Genomic DNA, 12,607 nt, shown 5'->3' with positions numbered 1-12,607 from the left:
TATTGGCTAATGTTATTATTATTATAAATAATGATATAATATATCATTATTTTTTTTCCGTGTAGAATTTCAAAATTGTATTTTGGCTTATATACGCAACAAAAATATTTTTATTTTGAAATATATGGCCAGAAATATTTTTTATATTTCTAGCTATATACTTTATATATTATACATACATATATTTATATATTATATACATTTAAACGTAATATCAATAAATACATTTTTTATTAATCTTAAAGCTAATAAAGAAGCATTTTCAGTATTACGATGTATTGGACGTCAGTATATTGGCACTAATACACTGAATTTAGCTGAGCGTCTGAATTAAAATAAAAATATAGTGTCATCGAAGTTCCAATCCACTTGCGGATTATAATCATGTTAGAAATGAATAGGTATATATTTTCCGTTATATATGAATACTTTCGATGTTAAATTATAAAAACACGTGGCGAGCAAATTTAGGGGATTTGACTCGTCAATTATACCCACTCGCAATAAATTCAATTTCAGCAAGTAAGAATGTAGGTACAATATTTTTTTTCTATTGATATGAATATTTTCAAAATTCAATTAAATTGTCTATAATTCAGTGCTACATAATTTTTTTAAAGAATTTTCAGAAATAACTATTTTATAAGTAGATAGAATCTTTGGAGCCACGTAATATATATTTCGTTTGCCTAAAAAGATAGAAAATATGATTTTATATTTAATTTCTTTTTCGTGTAGGTTATTTTTATTTTCTGCATCCCACACGTAAATAAAAAATTCGTAGAAACTTTGAGCCGTAGGTTGCGCATCACTGGTCTAAATTCAATTAAAAGATACATACATTAAGAATAAAACGTATTGCACATTATATTCAGTATTTGAGAACAATTAAAATTACATTATTTCGTTCAAAATATGTTTGCATCAGACCTGTTATTACAAATTAAACCCCAGAAATTAATTTTAAAATGTATAGCCAGAAACGTATTTAATAATATATTATATATTTAAATGTATCAAATGAATTTCTCATTAAGATGTATCTAATAAACGAATGTTCATTAAAATGAATCTAATAAAGGAGTATGTTCATTAAACAACATTTATCGATATATTTATATCAGTACGTTGGCGACACTGACACACCGAATTTAGCCACGCGCTCAAATTTGAAGCAAATCGAAAGTAACCGTTACTGCCACTGAAGCGCCATTAGAATTCGCGCCATGGTGTGTGTTAGGAGCTCCGCACAATAAAAGGAATAGGGAACAGAGAACAGAGAATAAGAATTTCAACTTATCAGAAATTATGTATTGTGTAATACACAGTTTCTGATAGGTTAAAATTCTTATTCCCTGTTCCTTTTATTGTGCGAAGTCTCTTCTACCATGATTCACGCCATTCACGGTTCGTGATAGGCGAGACGGGCGGAAAAGTTCCGTGATTAAAAGTGCGCGCGCGTTTCTCGATTTCGCGATTAATTTGTCGTTAAAGTAGAAACAAGCGAAAAAGTCATCGCCAGGAATTGAAATCTGACTCGTGAACGCCGATTTGATTCGCTAAATGAGTATGTATGATATATATTAAAAACAACGCAGAACAACATGTATGTACTTTGTGGAATTTGAAAGAAAAATTTATTTCGCGTTCTCTTATCTCTCTAAGAGTGGTAAATTATAATAATGATTATTGTTTCTAATTTTCAACAGATAATCGCGTAATTCAATTAAGACAAATCGGAAGTGATCTGATGTTGCCAAGGTATCATTTTGATTCATCCATGTTTATAAAAGTAGGCATGAGCGTGAAATTTCCCATTGGAATTGTGTTCAAATCGACATTCACAAGCTTGCAATATTCTGACGATAATTTTCCCACTCGCCTCTTTTTAATGACGAATGAATCACATAAATGGAAGAAACATAGTTGCCTTTTCACGCAATTCTCAGCAAGAAATGTTCACGCTCATTCCTGCTTTTGTAAACGTGCGTGAATCAAAATGGTATCTCGGTAACATTGAATTACCTCTAACTCATCTCAATTAACACGACTATCTGAAAATTGGAAACAATGATCATTATTGTAATTTATTGCCTAAAGAGAAGAGAACATATGAAAAAGTTTTTCGAATTCTACAAATAAAAATAGGGTAAAGTTGTCAAAATCGCACCGGTTCTCAAATCACACTAATTCGCTTAAAAATTCAATTATTATATTTATATACTTTCTTATGGGTTATTTAAGAACTATATTTAAGAACTATAATGCTACTCTATTATACTCATAATGAAGTACAACAGGAATGTTATCTACATAAATAAAAAAATCATAATAACGTTGCTATTTTTTAACATATTCATAGTAGAATTACAGAAAAAAATGTAAGTTAAATAGCTTAAGTTTTGACTATTTGTCATGATTAGAATATTATTATTAAATTTTATTATAATTAAATTAATAGAATTAAAGTTTGCTTTACATTTTTTTATATAGATAGAATAAATAAAAGTTTAAAAAATACTCTATTTCTCTAAATCGCACCACAATCTAACTTCTTAAATCGCACGTTATCTAATATTTTTCCATCTCTTACATTTTTATTATGTAAAAATGTATATTATGTAAATCTACGAAATGTTTATTTTGTTTCATGCAGAAACTCCATAAATTACTTTTTGAAATTATCATGTGTTTCAAAAATTATTCTTTCGAAGAAAAATATTTTCTTAAGTTTTTAACAGCATAATAAAAATACAATTTTTTCCTTTCTTATATAATTTTTTAATTTTTTGCATTATCATAATGTTTTAAAGAATTTTATTGAATATTGGTATGATGCAATTTAGGAAAGTAGCAATAAAATTTCTTCATTGCCAAAATCGTACCATACTGAAAAATCTTCATTTTTAATATTATAATAGCGCAAAAAAATTATGAAAAAATTACATAAGAAAGGGAAGAGTACAGTTTACTGCGCTGTAAAAAAATTTAAGAATATTCTTCATAATTTTTGAATTATGAGCTTTTAAGTAAAAAGTACGATTTTCTATTCCTTTGCTAAATGAACAAGTTTTGTATTTTTTCCTATATATACAAATTCAATGAAACACTTTGTATTCGAAAAAAATGATTTTGATGAAGTATTTAAAAATTTAGCTGATCTGAAGATAATTTTGTTGGATCATATAAAATAATTACTTAGAGTGCCTATAAAGCAATGTCCAAGGGATGACGTCCTAAGAATGTTCGACGTTCTATTAAGAATGTTCTACATTCCCAGGATGTTCTTCGGATGAAATGTGCTGTATGGATAATGATAATGTTGCAAAAAGTTTTAACATTCTAACAATTTGAGTATCATAATAATTTCACTAAATAATTTTACTTTACTACATAATTATTTTAATGGACCAAAATTATTTTTAATATATCTGTATCTAGCTAAATTTTTAGATACTTCAGCAGAATCGTTCTTTTCGTGTAGAATTCAAAAAAATATTTTTCTTGAATTTTTTTTTCCTTTTTTTTTCTCTTAACAGTGATAAGGAATTTATAATGATGATCGTTGTCTCTAATTTTCAACAGATAGTCACATTATTCACGAAAGGAATGAGTGTAACATTTTTTGCTGGGAAATGCACAAAAGAACAACTACGGAGACGAAATAGACATTCTGTTCCCTATAGGGGAACAATATATGAAGCCATCAGAATGGAGACGATTTGGCCTCGAGATGCTCATTTACGTTGAGTTACAACGGTTTTACAATTCCAGGTAAGATGAATGTGCATCTTTGCATCTTTCGCATTTGCACGCACGATGCAAAAATTGAATCGAGCTGGGAAAATGTCGTATACTTTTACACAAGAAAAATTGTTTATTTATTTGAGAAAAATATAATGAGACACAAATAATAATTTTGTATTATATAATATAATTTTGTTATATTTTAATATTTGTGTTAATTGTTGATATATTTATATAAATGTAATATTGCAGCACATTACAAGAATGGAGCTCTTTACATTATTTAATCGACCATATATTGGGTATTACATTTGCAATATCATGTATTTTTCAAACACGATGTATGGATTATTAAATAATGGTAAAACATATCTACAGGATATTGAGTATTGGAATTTTTTTATTTAATACCTTTCTTCTTTTGCCTCGGGCGGCATTATTTTTTCTAGCTCGATTTCATGTCAATGAACAATCACAGGGATTTTGATCATATAATTAATTTAAATAATTTAACCTTTTGCACTGAAGTGCCAATTATGTGGTAACATTAGCAGAGCACTCTTCTCTCTTCGTATGCATTGGCGAATGGATCATTGAAATAATATATTTTAATTAAATACAGATCATATATTTTAAATTTCCCTTCATGTTGTAATAAATTATATCTTTGTTTTTATAAAAGAGCTAATATCATTCTCGTATTTAAAAACAGCGGAAATGCTTCATATTAAATTAAACTATTTTATATTTTTTTGTATTAGCTGATAAAAAAAGAAAAAGAGATCTGAAATGTTATATTATAAATAACTAAGATAATTAAATGTAATCATATACCTCCTGTATATTTCATTGTTTCTGACTTTTATGTTCTGTTTATGCTCTGTGCGTCAGAAATATGTTTCCATCCAGGTATCACAATTTAGAATTTTAATGTATATTTTCTATACATTAAGCAAAATCTCTTCTCTTACTGCATTTCGATTATTATTATTTCACATGCAAAAGGTTAAATACATAATTTTAATATCACATTGAATAACTGAAAGAATAAAATCGTAATATAAATAAAAATCGTAATATCCTTACTAATAAATATCAACTTGTTTCATCGGATATATTTATAGGTCTTCGTACACTTGAATAATTAATTAGGATTCTCTGCTTTTATAGTATATTATTGAATGTTGAATTAAGTGATTTATTAAAGTATGAATTATCTTGGCGACTATTAGAAATATTATTCTTTCTTAACATTTTAAAATTGATTCATTTCTTTTAAAGGGAGCAATTAGCAATTTCTCCAAGCAAGTCAAAATTTCTCCTATCTCTTAAATAAAATTATACACATATTTTATCTTACATAAATTTGTTCTATTGTACATATTGTGTATAATCTGTTTTTAGAATGTTGATATACAAGATATTCAAAAAATCTTTTAACTATCTTGAAAAGTAAACATTTCTGAGAAAAATACAAAAGTTATATAGTTTAAAATGGTCTATTTACTAATCTTATCAGTTTGACTTGAGGTGATGTCATTAAAGTCAAGTTAAACTGATAAAATCAGTAAATAGATTTTAAAATATACACATTTTAAAATATACACAATTTTTGTATGAAACCTTTTTCTCAGAAATGCTACTTTTTAAGATATTTAAGGGGTTTTTGGGATTTTGAACAGCCTGTATTTATTAGAATTCTAACAAAGATTTATAGTCTTTAATACATTTCAATATTCAGTTTTTTGAAGATTATAAATATTAATTATTAATATTTTTACATAAATATAAGAAAAAATTGTTTTACATTAAAAAACATACTATATTATTAAAAAAAATTAAAGTAATTACCTTTTTATATTTTTAGAGAGCGAAAGAGTATTCGATTTTTTTCTTATGAAGAACGATAATCGAATTTTATTTTTTAATACTAATAATCTTCTAAAAGAAAAACAATGTTAAAAGAATTTTTGATATTGTGGGCCAACTTATATTTTCTATAATTTATTACCTTTTATATTTTTGAATAATCAAAATTAGCAGAAAAATTAATTAAATATAATCTATATATAATCTGTGTACAATATAGTCTCAAAGCTTTTGATATTTTAAATTCTTGAATATTTAATATCATCTTCTAGCGTCGTTCTCTCGTATCGTCTTTATTACCTTAAGATTCTCAAATCTTCCAAGCTTCGCTCTCTCGTACTTGATCTTTAGGGCGCTCCTCGTAATTTCCGTAGTCGGGTAAAACATTCATGCGCGGCTGAATGCGCGGAGCGCAGATACGTATGTATGCACGTGGTTGCACGTTAACTCGGCATGAACCATTCATAAGCAAACCGGGGAATTCTGGACCAGAGTAGATCGAAGCCATGCCGCCACAGCGACGACAAAGCGTCTAATCCGCATGCCGATTTCCGGGCCGGTAGTTCGGGGTTTCTGAGATGCCAGCTCCGCCGAATACATCCGTCTTAATGATCGTGGATTATCGAATGCAAATTGATTATCGAGTTTCTCGGACTCTCTCTCGTATCTCGAGGTTGGCGGGATATCCCGTTGATATTCACTACCGCCGACGGATCGTTTGGAAGTAATCGTTCCTTCATCGAATTTCTCGAAGCTCGCGAGGAGACGAAATGTAATTTCATTATCGTGAAACGTATAGAGGGAAGTGTATTTGGGTTTAGGGTCGGCCATGAAGTAATCGTTCCCTCATCAGATTTCCAAGAAGGTGAAATGTAATTTTATCGCTATACCATCTGTCAAGGGTATGCGCGTTAGGGGCAGTGAAATCGTTTGGAAATAATCGACCGTTCATTAAGTTACCGAGAAAAGGGCTTGAGGTTATGAGCGAAATATACGAGTGTAGCAGGAAGCAATTGTTAAAACTGTGGCAGAGAATAATTGTCTAAAAGTACTATTTCATAAATCGCAGGAATAATCGTGCAGATTGGAGAAATTTAATTTCTCAGTTAATTACTCGATTCAACTGAGAGATATTTTTATATTTTGTTTTTTGCATACAAATCTATTGATATTTGAAATACGAGATATTTTGACTTCATATTTCATTCAGACTATTCAATCTTTTATGATAAAAAATCTTAAATATTTTAACAATGAATATTTGTTATCATACTGAAAAAAATATTAAATTTTAAATATTTGTTTGAATAGTTCTAAGTAAATATTTATTAAATGTAAACATATATTTATTTGATATAAAAACCATTAATTTGATTTAACTATCATTTTTATTGTGTAAATATTTATTTACTGTAAGTAAACGTTTACTTGTTAGGACTATTCAAAGAAATATGTATTAAGATAAAAAAATCTTTTTATTATAAAAGTTGGATTATATTTTACTTATTTTTTTAGATTTAAATCGATAAATTTCAGATTACATTCTCTCAAACATTTTCAGGATTATTCAAGTAGTAAAATTATTTTTTGATTGGTCAATCAAATATTTCGAGCGTTTGTAGTAAAAAAATGGAACGCATCCAAAATCAAACAAAAAAATGGACCATATCTTTGAAGTCCAACATTATCGGCGGAGGATTAAATATACTTTTAAAATTTCACATGTTTTTACGTTTTATGTCGAATCCATTAGTGTTTTGCAATTATACAGGATGTTTACTAATTATTGACGCAGCGCGTATACATATAGAGCTAAATTAACAAAACTATACTTTCCCAATACTTAAACGAAAACTATACTTTCCCAATACTTAACAAAATGTTAATTTCTAAATATTGTCGAATAAGTAGGTAAAATCGACATGTAAGATAAATTTAAGATATATTTTAAAGTTTTTTAATGAAATATCTTAAAGGTATTTCTTAAAAAACTCTTAATGATATCTTAGAATTATCTTGTGCGTCGATTTTAGACATTTTGCTTATTGAGCAACTAAACAAAAATTGCGGAAATTGTAAAATGATAGAGGATTTTTGGACACAATCAGTTTAGTCCACTCTATCTATCCTGATGGAAATTTTTTCCTAAATTGTGACGAATAATGATGATAATATTACTGAAATTGTAATGAAAAATGATGAAATATTATCGAAATTTACTAAATTTCATATTAAAATTTTTATCATTTGATCCGTTTTCAATATTTCATTAAAATTTTATTAACAATTCAATCTGAATCATTAAGATTACAGTGAAAATCATTGAATACGAAAATTTGTAGTGACGAATTATTCAACAAAATTCATTAAAATTCAGTATTTTTTATAAAAATTCACAATTATTACAATTGTAAGTGAATCATAATGAAAGTCCAAATCGTATTATATAAATCTTAAAGAAAAATCTTATTAGAAAAAATGATTTAATACATTTTAAGAAATTTAAAAAATCATTTCATATCATTTTCATATACATTTTTTTACTGCTTTTACATACATATATTGATTTATTACATTTTTAAACTCAACAATTAATATTTATCCACTTATATATAATTTAATTTCTTTTTATAGAAAGAAGTTAAATAAAAGTACTTTAATATTTCTTTGCTTTCATAATTAATGTATTATATCAACAGAATATTTCAACAATTTCTTATCCATTATATTCAAAACTTTTTGTTACAATATTTCAGCAAATTTTATCATATTTCAGCAAATTTCACTCATTACAATCTTTCCAACTACTAATTCCAACAATTTAATTATTCTATTTTCATTTTCGATAACTTTCATTGACAAATCTATAAAAATATTGTGTATTTCGTTCCCATTTCATTACTTTTCAGATATTTTCATTAATTTTTCTCAAAATTCATAATATTTCAAAATATTTCAGTGTATAACAAATTATAGAAATATTACATGTTTTGTATTATTTTTCATTTTTTTAATGTATTTTCAATAATTATCTTTAGGATTCATTGTATTTAATATAATTCAGTATTCAATATCTCCGAATAAATTATGTATGAATATTAAATATTTTTCATTTTAGTTTTCAGTATTTTTCATTAATCTTAATTTTCATTAATTATCGTTAAAATTCATAGTGTTTCAATATTAAAAGTATTATTCATGGTGAAAGAATTTTTCAACAACAATATTTTTATTTCTTATATCAACAATTTCATTGTCGAATCCAACAATTTCAGCGATTTTTTTCCATCAGGATATACACGAATGCTGTGTCAATAATTAGGACACCCTATATATAGGTACTCAAGTATTCTATGTACATGACAAAATATATATACGTGTGAAGTATATGATGCATTACGATACAGCAATATGCCTTTGAGCATAAACCAATGCCACGACCCCAGTATGTCCGAATGATCTCGTAAAACCGGTACATTCGATTTCATTGCGAGGACCTCGGAGCGAAGCGACCCTAGATTGAAATCGATGTTAGCCCTAGACCGGTGACAGCCTCCGGTACAACGTTCACCGACATGATTGCACATATCACTCATACGTGTGTTTGCGTATACTTGCCCGCGGAGCGGTAACCGCAACCAGTGCCGGAAGTTATGAATGTTTCATGGAGCACCTTCCGCTGGCCGCAGTTTTGCTGGTTGGTTTTCATGTGCGATTTCGATGCTCGATTAAAGGCGTTATTTCGAAAGCTGCGGTAGCAATCGGCGCGTCGCGTTTGTGTACCGATGACGTAATTTCCGCAAGAGCAAGCAAGAGCAACCAATCGACATACGACACTAACTAATCGGTCTGCTAGTGGAACCCTTTGCAAGATCAATGCCTCTTCACAGGCAGTGTAGTCAAATATACATACAAGAGTCCATTGCCTTTTGGGAGATGACTTGGTACCGGTCTTAGATTCAATCCTATCATTTAAGACTTTAAAAACTTACTTAATATGTGCAATTAATGTATAATATTAGAACTTAGAACACGAGGATATAAATTTTCAAAACTTCTGTCACTATAAAATTAATGATCTATTTAGATAGAAGGATGTGTGTGTGTATGTGTGTGTGTGTGTGTGTGTGTATGTGTGTGTGTGTGTGTCAAAATACAAATAGAACTTTGATTTTATTATAATTATATTATAATTATAATTTGTAAAAAACTTAATAATATTAATAAGCTAATTTTACAAAAAAAGAAATCTTCAAAAATATATTTAAAAATTTTTTAATTTTTTGAAAGATTAAGAATCTTAGAAGTTAAAGAATCTAAAAAATTCATAATATTGAATAGAAAAGTCATAATGATATATAAAGCCAAGAATACAAATTCAATAACCTATTAATTTTTGCTAAGGCATAGAAATTAAAAATTAAATATTCTTATATTAAAAATATAACAGGACCACAAGGATTCAAAAACACTAGGAAATGATAGATATGATTTGATATAATAAAATATCATTGATATCTTAAATAACAAAAAATTCAACATCAGGACATAAGATGTCTTAAAGACGTTCAAAAAATGTTTTAAAAACATTTTTGCGGGAACCGTCTAAAATACAGCTTATGTTTTGATTTTAGGTTGTATTGTTTGAGATAATTATATCAACGTTTACTATCACGAAATGTCCATCTCGCAGATACGTTTACAACATGTTATGTTGATTCTCTATCTAGAACTTTTAATTGAAATAGACGATACTTATCAATGTAATTTGCGTCATGAGTAAAACGAGTCTTTACTTAACGTGAATAATATCCATGATAAATGTCATTACTTGCAAAACGTTTGCAGCGTTCTCTCGCGTGGCGACAGGTGTGGCAATCGTACGTTTCTCGTTGAAGTAATTACGCCTAATGGGGCATATTTCCTCGACTTGTTTTCTCCCACACCTTTGAGTCGATACACACCGCCGTTATAATTCTATAATAATTATTAGTTGTATAAGCAAAAAGGCTTAGAAATATGGAAGAAAATAGTCGTCCTTTATTCGATGCCGTCAGCATCGTCGCGCCGACTCAAACGCGTCCGGCAGTTTTGAGTCGCTCACTCGTACAACAAAAGACGATATAATAAGATGCGCAGCCGTGCAACGTTGCTCGTTGCAGCTGCTGAATGCTAATTGCCCGAGCCTTCCGGAAATTATAATTAGACTGCGCAATCAGTGACGACTGCGCCGGGATTCTTACCGTCCGTCTTAACGAACACGCGCTGACTTCGCCGTCGACAAAATGAGAAAGAATGGCCAAGCTGTGCCTTCGTTATTTGAGATTCGAGATCGAAATGCATGCCGCTGCTGCAATAAATGGACCTACCCCTAGCTGAACTTTGGCAACAAAATTATTTCGTCATTTCAACGGCGAAATATTTGTTTCGAAAGCGTGAGATTTGCCAAGGAAGTTTGCGAATATTTAAATAATAAATTTACCTTTTTAAAAAAAGATAAAAAAAATGGCATTAAGTGCGTGCTTCTCTCAGAAAAAACCATTATATAAATTATTATACGCACTTGTATGTGTGCTCCTCGAAGAAAAAAAATGACTTCCTATTCCAAATCTATCCCAAGCAGAACAATAAATCATTATGATATCAAAATGACTCCAAAATGATCATTAAAAGACATTTTTTAATCATTTTCGATTCATTCTAATTCATTTTGATATTATTGTGACTTGTTGTTCTACTGGGATTTTTCAAACTTTATTTATCAAAGTAATACTATTATTTTTTAAAAAACATATAAAATCTTTGCTCCAATCATAAACAGAAAATACATTTAATTGAAGTACTAATGTTGTATAATTACTTTTAAACAAAAATGAAAACGGAAACGGAAATAGAAACACAAATGAAAACGGAAACTGAAATAGAAATGGAAACGAAAATGGAAATAAAAACGGAAACGGACATGGAAACGGAAACGGAAACGGAAACGAACATAAAAACGGAAACGGAAATGGAAACGGAAACGGAAATGGATACGGATACGGATATGGAATTTGGTATTAAGAATTTCATATTTTGAAAATATATATCTGAGATTGGTAATATTTGGCATTTTTATAAAGTAAATAAAAAAATCTTATCATTTTGACCTTAGACATTACCAAGGTCAGATCAAGGTCAAATCGATTTTTTTAAACGAAAACATCTTATTTTTTATTTTAGAATCCAATAGCTGATGTCAAGAACTTTTCAAAACATTATAATAAAGTTATTTTCTATTAAGTACTTTTCAAATTATAAAACTTGGAAATTACAGTAATTACGACATTTATTTCCATAATTATTATTGCATAACATTTAAGATCGAGGCCATTGAAGATTATTTCTCTTCTTTTCATTTTTGCACTAAAAATTCATTTGTATGGAAAAATGAAAATAAGAAGTACAAACTCCAATAGCCTTGATCTTGACAAAATGTTATCCAAGTCACGATCCTGAACAACACTTACGAGGTTTTAGCCATAGGTCAGACACCTTTGGTAATACTAATGCTGTGGTCTTATAACTTGAAAAGTATTTAAAGGAAAATAACTTTATTATAGTATTTTGAAAAACTTTTGACACCAGCTATTAGATTCTGAAATAAAAAATAGGATGTTTCGTTTAAAAAAATCAATTTGGTGACCCCACCAAGGTCAAATTGACAAGATCAGTAAATAAATCATTTTAAACTATACAACTTTTGTATGAAATATTTTTCTCAGAAATGCTTACTTTTTATGATATAGGGGTCTGGGATTTTTCGAATACCCTGTATAATAAAAATATTCAATTTATATAATAAAGATTTACAATCTTTACTTTAAATGTAAATAAAACTGCCTTCGTCGAAAAAAAGATATTTTAACATATAATTATATACAATATTTTAATTAGTTAACTATTACATTCTTATTTGCTCGATTATTGACCTAATTCTTTACGCTTTTGC

At 28.4% G+C, this 12,607-nt stretch overlaps 1 long non-coding RNA gene across 1 annotated transcript in view; it reads left to right on the top strand.

Annotated features, from left to right (window-relative positions):
- The first annotated feature begins 7,743 nt into the window (after positions 1-7,743).
- Positions 7,744-12,607, top strand: part of LOC108694397 — a 17,588-nt gene continuing 12,724 nt past the window's right edge. Inside the window, exon 1 of the long non-coding RNA XR_001932077.1 lies at positions 7,744-7,801. This is a non-coding gene — a long non-coding RNA (uncharacterized LOC108694397). The remainder of the gene's footprint in view (positions 7,802-12,607) is intronic.

This window comes from Atta colombica, unplaced genomic scaffold (assembly GCF_001594045.1).
Source record: "Atta colombica isolate Treedump-2 unplaced genomic scaffold, Acol1.0 scaffold12, whole genome shotgun sequence".
Lineage (NCBI taxonomy): Eukaryota > Metazoa > Arthropoda > Insecta > Hymenoptera > Formicidae > Atta > Atta colombica.
The sequence above is the reverse complement of the archived record's forward strand: the minus strand, read 5'-3'. Positions and strand labels throughout refer to the sequence as shown.